General features: G+C 42.6%; 1 long non-coding RNA gene across 2 annotated transcripts in view; it reads right to left on the bottom strand.

Annotated features, from left to right (window-relative positions):
* LOC139638433 (uncharacterized) overlaps positions 1–4,360 on the bottom strand; it is an 84,004-nt gene extending 79,644 nt beyond the window's left edge. For both annotated transcript variants that reach the window (XR_011694769.1, XR_011694770.1), the window contains exon 1: positions 4,110–4,360. This is a non-coding gene — a long non-coding RNA (uncharacterized lncRNA). The remainder of the gene's footprint in view (positions 1–4,109) is intronic.
* Positions 4,361–9,256: the final 4,896 nt, after the last annotated feature.

The following is a 9,256-nucleotide window of genomic DNA, read 5'->3' as shown; positions in this document are numbered from 1 at the left end:
CTGACCAATCAGAAGCCAGGAGTCGGGATGTGCATCGGAGCCACGAGGACGACGGATTGTTCAACCACCAAGTCCCTGTGATAAGATGACTCAGAGCTGAATACAGCTACAGTGAGTGTGTGTGTGTGAGTGTGTGTCAGAGTGTGTGAGAGAGAAAGAGAGAAAGAGAGAGAGAGAGAGAGAGAGATGCAAATGCTGTGTACTCATTTGTTTTTGTCCCTGTAAAAATAGCCACAAGGCTTACTTTCATTTGAATGAGCCACCTGTGGTTTGCATCTCTCTCTCTCTCTCTCTCTCTCTCTCTCTCTCTCTCTCTCTCTCTCTCTCTGATGCATTTATTACACTGACATAAAGAGCAAGAACAGCATTGAATGAAATCAGCAGGCTAACTGAAGGGAAACTACCTGAACACTGTTCCAGTTCAGTTTAATCTCACAGAGTCAGACCTCCAGCCCCTCCTCCCCTCTCTCTCTCTCTCCCTCCTTCCTCCTCAGTAACATCTCCATCTATCTTCACTTCCCTTCATTTGCCTACTGTAGCTGCAGGCTCAACACAGACAAACCTATAATCATCCAGTTCCTGCTATGACTCCATTTCCATGCTGCTCGACTCGTATAATATAATATAATGACTGAATATCACAGCGATGCTTGAGAGGACATTCTGCGAAAAAGAACGAAAGGAAGGAGGAGGAAGGAGCGAGAAGGATTTTTTAAATTAGTAAGACAAATATATCGATATATATATCTGTAGGGGGGGGTTGACAGGGTTGTTGATCAAAACTCTGGCTTTCAAAAACTCACTTTCTGGCCCGTACTAAAACCTCATCGCCCCCTACTGGCAGCTTCAGCTAAACAGCGATGGAAGTGGGCGGCGTCCCGACACATTTCAGCTACAAAAGAAAGCTAAAAAAAAAAATGACAAAGGTTTTTATTATTCCAGCAGTTGCCATGGTGATATATCGGCTCCTCACTAGACGGCTCTGTTCTAGACGGATCTCTGCTCTAATTAGCTAGCTCACTCCTCCCTCTATTGGGAAAATGTGACTTTATTGTGTCACTTTCAGGCCACCGTAGCTCAAAGGGACTGGAGAGAAATCGCCATCTGCTATTGGCTGATCTTTGGCGCCGAGTGATGTCACCACCTGTTGGCTGCAAGCAATTGCTTAAGAGAGAGTTTGTGTCCAAACTCAGTAAATCCTGAACACTAACATCTATTTTTCTTTACGAAAATCACTTTTCTTTAAGCAATTTTAAAGTTCTAAAGAAATTATGACAAGACAATCTGGTGATGATGTGAATCGCAGTTTAAATCGCAATATTCTGTCAAATAATCACAATTAGATTAGAGTTGGCACATCAACAAACAAAAAAAAAAAGTTTTACATGTCATTTGCATGTAACCAGTCGTGTCGAACATGCTATACTCAGTCGGACTCAGTGAGACCCGGTGCGCTGGTTTTGCATCCTCCAGGCAAACTTATTTAAAGTTGTTGGGGATGCAAAATGGTGCAAATGACAAGAGGAAGTTGCTGCTGCTGAGGTCACCACGGCTGTCCGGGAAGAGGAACGAGGAAATGACTGTTCTGTTCAGCTTCCTCTCTCTCTAACCCACACACACACTCACACACACACACACACAGCTACGTGGTTAAATAAAGGTTTTATAAATAAAACATGCAAACGCCTCCCTCCCTATCACACACACACACACACACACCCTCCCTTTGTCTCGCTATGACACACACTTTCTTTTCCTCCCTATCTCATACACACACTCCCTCCCTCCCTCCCTCTCTCTCACATTTACAATCTCTCTTCCTCTCTCTCTCTCCCTGAACCACACACACACACACACACACACACACTCTCTGTCTGTCCATCAATATTCAGCCCATATCCGGCTTCACTGCTGCATGGTTCTCAGTCTCCAGCCACATGAATGGAGGAAGCAGGGACAGGGAAGTCCCACGCCACTCATTATGAAACACACACACACACATTAAACCTGAAGATGCAAATACTGTGTGTGTGTGTGTGTGCGCGTGTGTGTGTGTCCGTATAGTGCAGAAAGGAGGTGGAGACGTGATGATGGGCAGTTAGACAGGAAATGATCTGCTGTGAATTAACTGTTCTCGGGCTCTAAAAGAACTAACAGAGAGCCTGAAACAGTAAATGTAAATGACATTTTGTATTTATGTTATCGATTTTGATATCGATTGATCGCTCACTGGTCAGTTAGCTTGCATCTAGCTATGCCCCTTGGTTTTAATGAAGAATGCTAAGAGAACTGAAGGATGAATGTTCTTAACCAACTCTAATATAACCTCAAGGGATTTCTGTAAGCCTTAACTGAACTGGGGAAAACAAAACTGAGACATTTCTTGGAAAGAGAAAAAGAAAGAAAGAAAGTAAAGTAAGCAATGCATTCAGGTTCATAAGTGAAAGCCAGGGTGAGGAAATCACTTTTATGGACCTGTGGTGCTGCCTTCAAGTACTGTTGGAAATATTGTGACTCGGCAAAAGTAAACATTTTGTCCCCCACAAAGTTCGTCTCACGGTCAATCATTAATAAATGTGTCACCTTGTTTTGACCTGTAACTGTAGCGCCCCCCTTGGGCCAATAAAAGTAATTTAAAAAATGCCAGAACACACTGGCGAGGTGCATCGTTCCCCCAAGTTTCTTCAAAATCTAGTCCATTGGGTTTGAGATTTCACGCATGGTGGACAAACACACAAATGACTAATTGGAGGAAGCATAACTCAGAGTTTATATTCATTATGAGTTGAGCAACAACCACCCAAAGAAGTCAATAAGACGAGGAAAGACAAGAGTTTTCTATGATACAAGCTGCCATGATGTGACGTTTAGGGACAGAGGACATGGTAGGTGGGTCAACAACTAATCGTAAAATGTATTATTATTAAATTATAACTTATGTCATCGTTTGTCATTCAGTATAGATATGTCTGATGTGCATTTTCATTCTGCCACTGCAGCACAAAGTAACTCTGTGCCACTTGATTTCGAAAATACAACAGACAACGAAAAGACTGCGTTTGTTGCAGGGTCCATTTTGTTATTATTTTCTAACAAAAGCACTTGAATGCGCAATAAGTCCGAAGTACGAGCTTAAGATGAGCACCTGAACACAGCATTAGCCTCCCACTTTGTTTTACTCTTCATGGGCACTCCTCTTGTAATTACGATTTTTCTAACAGCAGTTGAACGCAACATTAGCCTCACACTTTGTTTTACTTCTCATGTGCATTCCACTCATAATTACGATTTTTCTATCAGTACCTGAAGGCAGCATCACCCTCAGACTTTGTTGGGTTGTTCGCGTGCATTCCACTTGTAATTAAGGTATTTCCGACAGCACCTGAACGCAGCATCTCTCCGATAACGCTCTGGCTACAGAAGTTGGCTTAAAGCGTTACAGTGACGCGCACTGCCTTCTGGTAAAGACTCTTTCCAGGAGGTGACACTCACTAACCAGGCTTCATAAACTGATAAGGAACGGGCTATAAAAAGATCAGTCAAGGTTATTTTCAGTTTCCCAGTAACTGAGTGTCTGAGCCTGCTGCGCGAGCACGGCTCAACTGCGGTGAGAACAGAGACGTGCAGCAGGTGTAGCCGAAGAGGAGCCGTTTCAGGCCAAGTCATTCAATAACTTTTTTTTAAAAAATACAAAAAAAGGAAGAGGAAGGCCGGGTTCCTATCTCTCTCTGTCACCGCACACTTCCTTTTATCTCTGCAAACCGCCCAGTACGCATGAGCGCGCCCTGCACGGCTCCGTCTCCAAACCCCCCGCTGCTGCTGCTCTGCTCACATGTTCACATCGCTGCTCTGCTCTGCTCTGCTCCGTCTGACTGACTGCCGTGCGCGTCTCGAAATGCAAAAAAAAAAAAAAAAAAAAGTCACGAAACACCGTTGCCATGTTGCACAAACTCGACCTCAGTGAACGCGCAGTGTCATCAAAGTAAAAGTCACACAGAGCCGCTTCCTCATTCGGACCCGTGAACGGAGCGCTGCAGCAGAAGAAGAAGAAGAAGAACTCGGACTTTTTTATGTTTAATTCACAAATAAAAATGAATGCACGGACTTACCCAGCGCTACGGGCGGCGAGGCACAAACTTTGGGTGTCTTTTTTCAACTCAAGCCAACATCTGCGAGGCGCTCTCTCTGCGCCGATGTGACCTGAACACACTTTTCTGTCACTAACATAACTTTGCACTGGAGAAAAAAAAAGTCCTGTTCAAACCGGACCGGACCGAGTTTTTTTTTTTCCTCGCCCCCTCTTAACTTTCTTAATTGCTGCAGATGGGTTCTCCTCTGCAGCTCCACCATTCATACTGTGCTTGAGCGTCGCTGTGAGAGAGTTGCAGTGTAATACTTTTTTTTTTTTTTTTTTCTTCTAGACTTAGTCACACCCACTCCATAGAGAGCTGTCAGTCCTTCCTCCTGCTGCACTGAGGGGGGGGGGGGGGGGGAGACTCATGAATGGAGTCCTGTGTCTGCCATCCGTGTTAAACTAGATCACACACACACACACACGGATGTACATACACCCACTACTCTCTAAACAATGGTTGCACATGCACACACGCATATCACTCACCTTTATTAACAATGGCTGCAGGTTAACCCATGAATAGCAGCTAAGTAGAAACTAACCAGAGGCTGCATCTACTGTTAAAATACATATTAGCCCACAGACTTGGGTCAAATAGTATTTGCAAATACTTTTCATGGTGTTTTACCCGACAGGAACCGGGCGGGTGGAGTCTGCTATAACAGGAAAATACCATGAAAGAAGGAAGGAAACACAGAAAAGTATTTGAAAGTCAGCTTAGCAGGGTTTACTTTTCTGTGACTGACAGCTGACCTGGCCGCTGTTTTCACATCTGAACACCTTTTGGATGTGGTTAACTCCACCCACCTGGGAGTCCAAACAGTGTAAAACAAACAAAAATAATATGCAACTGCTATTTACCCAAGGTCTGGAGGCTAATAGTGTTCTCATACTGCCACACTACCCTCTATTCCCAGGCTTTGTATTAATGATATATTACATTTATGCATATGTATTAAAGCATCACATGCATACATAGCCAGAAAAGTTCAGAATATTTCAAGGAACAGATACTGATGAAGCAGAAGTTCAAGCAAAGGTTGGGGAAGACTGGCTGCAGTTTGGTGCCTTGCTCAAGGGCAGAGTGACAGTAGCTGTTAATGGAGGGAAGAGTCCTGGTCCGGTCTGGAGGTTTGGAACTGGCAACCCCCCCCCTTGCAGCATTTGCTCTCGCTGACTCCTCAACAGGCTGGATGTGACAACTTCCTCATGTGGAAACACTTCTTTATTTAAAGAAATGGGCATCCTGAGGTGAACCCGGGCCGCGCTGCTTCTGTCCAAAGGCTAAGTGAGAAGTTTCCTGTATATCATTACGTAACGTGTGTGTGTGTGTGTCAGTGCAGAGTCTGTGTTGAAACTCTGGATCCGATGCAGCTGTTGAACTCGGGTGGAGGTCTGGATGTCAGGGGGGTTACGGGCTCCTCCGGGTTAAAAGATGCTTCAATAAATTCAATCATTCCGTACAAATTCAGAAAACAGAATTTAAATTCAGTCGTCTGTGTAAATGACTTAGACTGAAAGTGATGAGATTTGTTCCAGCGAACACAAGATGTTTTGTCAAGACTTTAGAAACCTTTTCACCTTTTCCTCATCAAAGTACAAGTCAAAGTCAAGTCCCAAGTCAAGTCAAGTCTCAAGTCTTCTCTTCATGTATTAGTTGAAACTGATTATAGAAATCAAACTCATGATGCTCTCACCAAGTTTTTATCCTATTAAAACCATATTGCAGAGGAGAGGAGAGACTGGAGGTTAGGGCTCGTGTCACATGACTTTGTCTCGAATCAGACTCGTGCCACAGTTTTGATTGCTTGAGACTTGATGCATGAAGAGAAGACTTGAGACTTGACTTGGGTTCTGGTGACTTGGGACTTGACTCTGACTTGTACTCTGATGACTTGAAAAGGTTTCTAAAGTCTTGACTTGAGATCTTGTGTTTGTGTAAATGACTCAGAGTGACAGTGATGAGATTTGTTCCAGCAGACGACTGAATTTAAATTCTGTTTTCTGAATTTGTATGGAATGATTGAATTTATTGAAGTTGAAACTGATTATAGAAATCAAACTCATGATGCTCTTACCAAGTTCTTATCCTATTAAAACCATATTGCATTGAAAAGTCCTAGATATTTAGTTTTCTTTAAGATATTGAATTGATACTGGACTCTTGATTTGTTCTGACTTGACTTGCTGTTCTACATTTAGACTTGAGACTTGTGCCTCAAGACTCGAGACTGACTTGGGACTTGAGCAAAGCTGACTCGGTCACACCTGTAAGTGAGAACCTGTCCTTCACTGGGCTGCGGGGCTGAAGCAACACGTGTCGGGACGGTCTGTGCTGTCGTCAGTGTTGCTGGACGTGAGAAGCCACAGTCAGAGGACGTGTCCACCGCCTCAGACCGAGAAATGCTTTATTGTAGAAAGAAACACAGCAGGCTTCTCCTCTCAGGCTGCTGCTGGTCTTTCCCACAGGCTCAGCACTGGACACTGGACTCACTTGCAACACACACCTGACACCGCAATTCAAAGTGCTTTACAGAGTAATAGAAAATACAGTAAAGGTAAAAAAAAATGTACAATTAAAAAGTGCAAAAGAGATCCACAAGATAAAAGACTTAAAAAGTAAACTAGTGCAGTTCAAATCAAGTGAAATCGAAAGATAAAAGAAAAGAGGATAGAAAAGTGAAAAGTGCATTAAAATCACATTTAAAAGAAAAATAAAAAAGATATAAATAAATATAACAGTGCAGATGAGTGTTGCCCTAGATTGCCCTAGAAAATAAACCAATAAATTAAAAAAAAATTAAAAAAAATTCTTACAAAGCCCAACTGCCACTTTCTAGACTTGCAAAATTATCTTTTAAATTGACAAAACATCATATGTGTAATTCATGGCACAATTCAAACAGGATCAAACTATTTTTTGTCTCTCGCCGTTGACTACCGTACATATTTTTTTTCCGAAATAAGGTCCCATGGTGGTCCACCGGAAGGGGAGGGGCTTAGGCTCTCTGTAAAGCACCTTGAGACCATATTGCCTGCTTCCTGCTTCCCAGTGATTTTTTTTGGGCACAAATAAGTTTCAAGAGGGATTTTCAAGTTTATTTGGAGAGTGCACTCGCAGAGTTTTGTAGTTTATTTTTGATTCATGTACAGTCCTGACAGCGCTACAGGCTAACTAGCTAGCTTACTTAGATAACTATAGGCTAGTATGAACTTACATAACTTATTTTGGCTAGACTGCATGTATTCAGTTAGCAGCAAGAGGACTAGGCTTCAAAATATTCAGTCCAGTGTTATTTAGCCAGAAAAACGTTCTTTTTGGCTCCACCCACTGAGGCTGCCTCCAGAGCAGCTAAAACCAAGACATATTTGTAACTAAAACTCTAACATTGACCCAAATACCGACTGTCTGGACTGAATGTGACACTGCAACAGCTGAGATCCAACAAGCAGTTCAAACAAGTTCAGGAAAGAAGTACAGGCCTTTTAATTGCTTTTAGTGGAGAGACCAGGCCTATTAAAACCACCAGACTTTGATGTTCTCACACACACACACACACACACACACACCAAGACACCCACATGCCCTCCCAGCCCCTGTTGGCCCTGGACTCCCAGCAGACTGGTTGCCGGTTCCTGTGGAATGTTTGGTCAGAAAGACGCTGACTGACAAACAGAGCGTGATGTTTCCAGGAAACCGGATACGTTATCTCCCAGCTAAATACACAATGACATAGCGCAGACATAATTACCCAAGTAAGTACACCTTGTGATATTAAAAGGTATTAAATTCTGTCAGATACACAGAGTGACTGGTTGGGCGGCAGGTTGGCATTGTGGGTAGAGAGGCTGTTCAACAAAAGGTGACAGGTTTGATCACAACAGCCAGGCGTCCTGTCAGGTCACATGTCACATTCATCTGATTTGATCTCATCTCTGCTGTGTATAGATACACATTCAGCTCAGACTGCAGGTAAACTTTTCTTGTATTTTACCTTAAATGTATGCTTACTGTATATTTAAAAGGTGCCATATGTAGAATTTTGAAACATCAATATATTATTGTCAAATGAACTGTGATATCTTGGTGTAAGTGCTGTAAACAAATGGGAGCATGGTGGAGATGATTGGTCGCCTCTATCTCACACCAGAGGTATTGTTAGTGTTTCTCAAAATTAAGACCACATTTCCCATAAACCCCTCCGTTTCCTGGTGCAAAGAGGAAGTTGCTACTTCAGTCAAAAGGTTTCCTCTTTGTCTTTACTGAAGAGGATCAACATGTTGGAAGTGATTTCTCCATCTTCCTTTCCCTCCCTCCCTTTCCACCATCTGCTGCCAGAAACTCTTTCAGCTTTAGCTCCGTTTGCTCTGGAAGAACAGAACCTCTTCCTGTTTTGTGCCGTAAAGCGATCCAGCAGATTTCCCTCCAGATCCACCAGGTGGAGAAACAATGGAGGATGCAGAGTAGAGGCTGATAGAGGCTGACAGGCTGAACCACTGATGGTTTCATTTGTTTACGGTAATTATACTAACATCTTAAAATTAATGTGGTGATGATTTATTGATGCCAAAATGCGACACATAGCACCTTTAATAATTTGTGCTTTTTTTTAAGTCCCATGAGGATATTTTGAGGGTTAATTTCTCTGAGCTGTTTTTTATCACTTTGTGTCTATGTTTTAGCATTGTGTAAAATATTACACATGGCGTAAATAGGATTTTTTTCTACAATGTCTTTCTCAAGAACACTTTGAAAGGGATGCAACACATTGGCTGCTACAGACAGCTGGTCCACACAATATAAACATCGTAGCACCTTATGGAGATCTGGGATGAGAAAGTATAGCACTGATGTCTAGGTGGAGTCAGTGAACCTAACCATCACCTAATGAACTTTGGTTATTATGTGTATAAAAGCATTCATAAACACATTATTTGCATTTGTTTCAGCCCACTTGGAGCACCAGGTGGGCGGGGCTTACCATGTCACAATTAATCAAGACTATTCAGCACAGGTAAACTGTTAGTTAAAGAAAAGTGAATGAAATTCTCGCAAATACTGTCCTGTGATTTTAACTTTTGAGTACTCGTCATTTTGTTGTGTGTGGCAATCATCGCTCT

This window comes from Centroberyx affinis, unplaced genomic scaffold (assembly GCF_046629955.1).
Source record: "Centroberyx affinis isolate AG114_WGS23_722 - 3 ecotype Tasmania unplaced genomic scaffold, CSIRO-AGI_Caff_v1 ptg006357l_1, whole genome shotgun sequence".
Taxonomy (NCBI): Eukaryota; Metazoa; Chordata; class Actinopteri; order Beryciformes; family Berycidae; genus Centroberyx; species Centroberyx affinis.
Note: the sequence above shows the minus strand (reverse complement) of the source record. Positions and strands in the feature narration are given on the sequence as shown.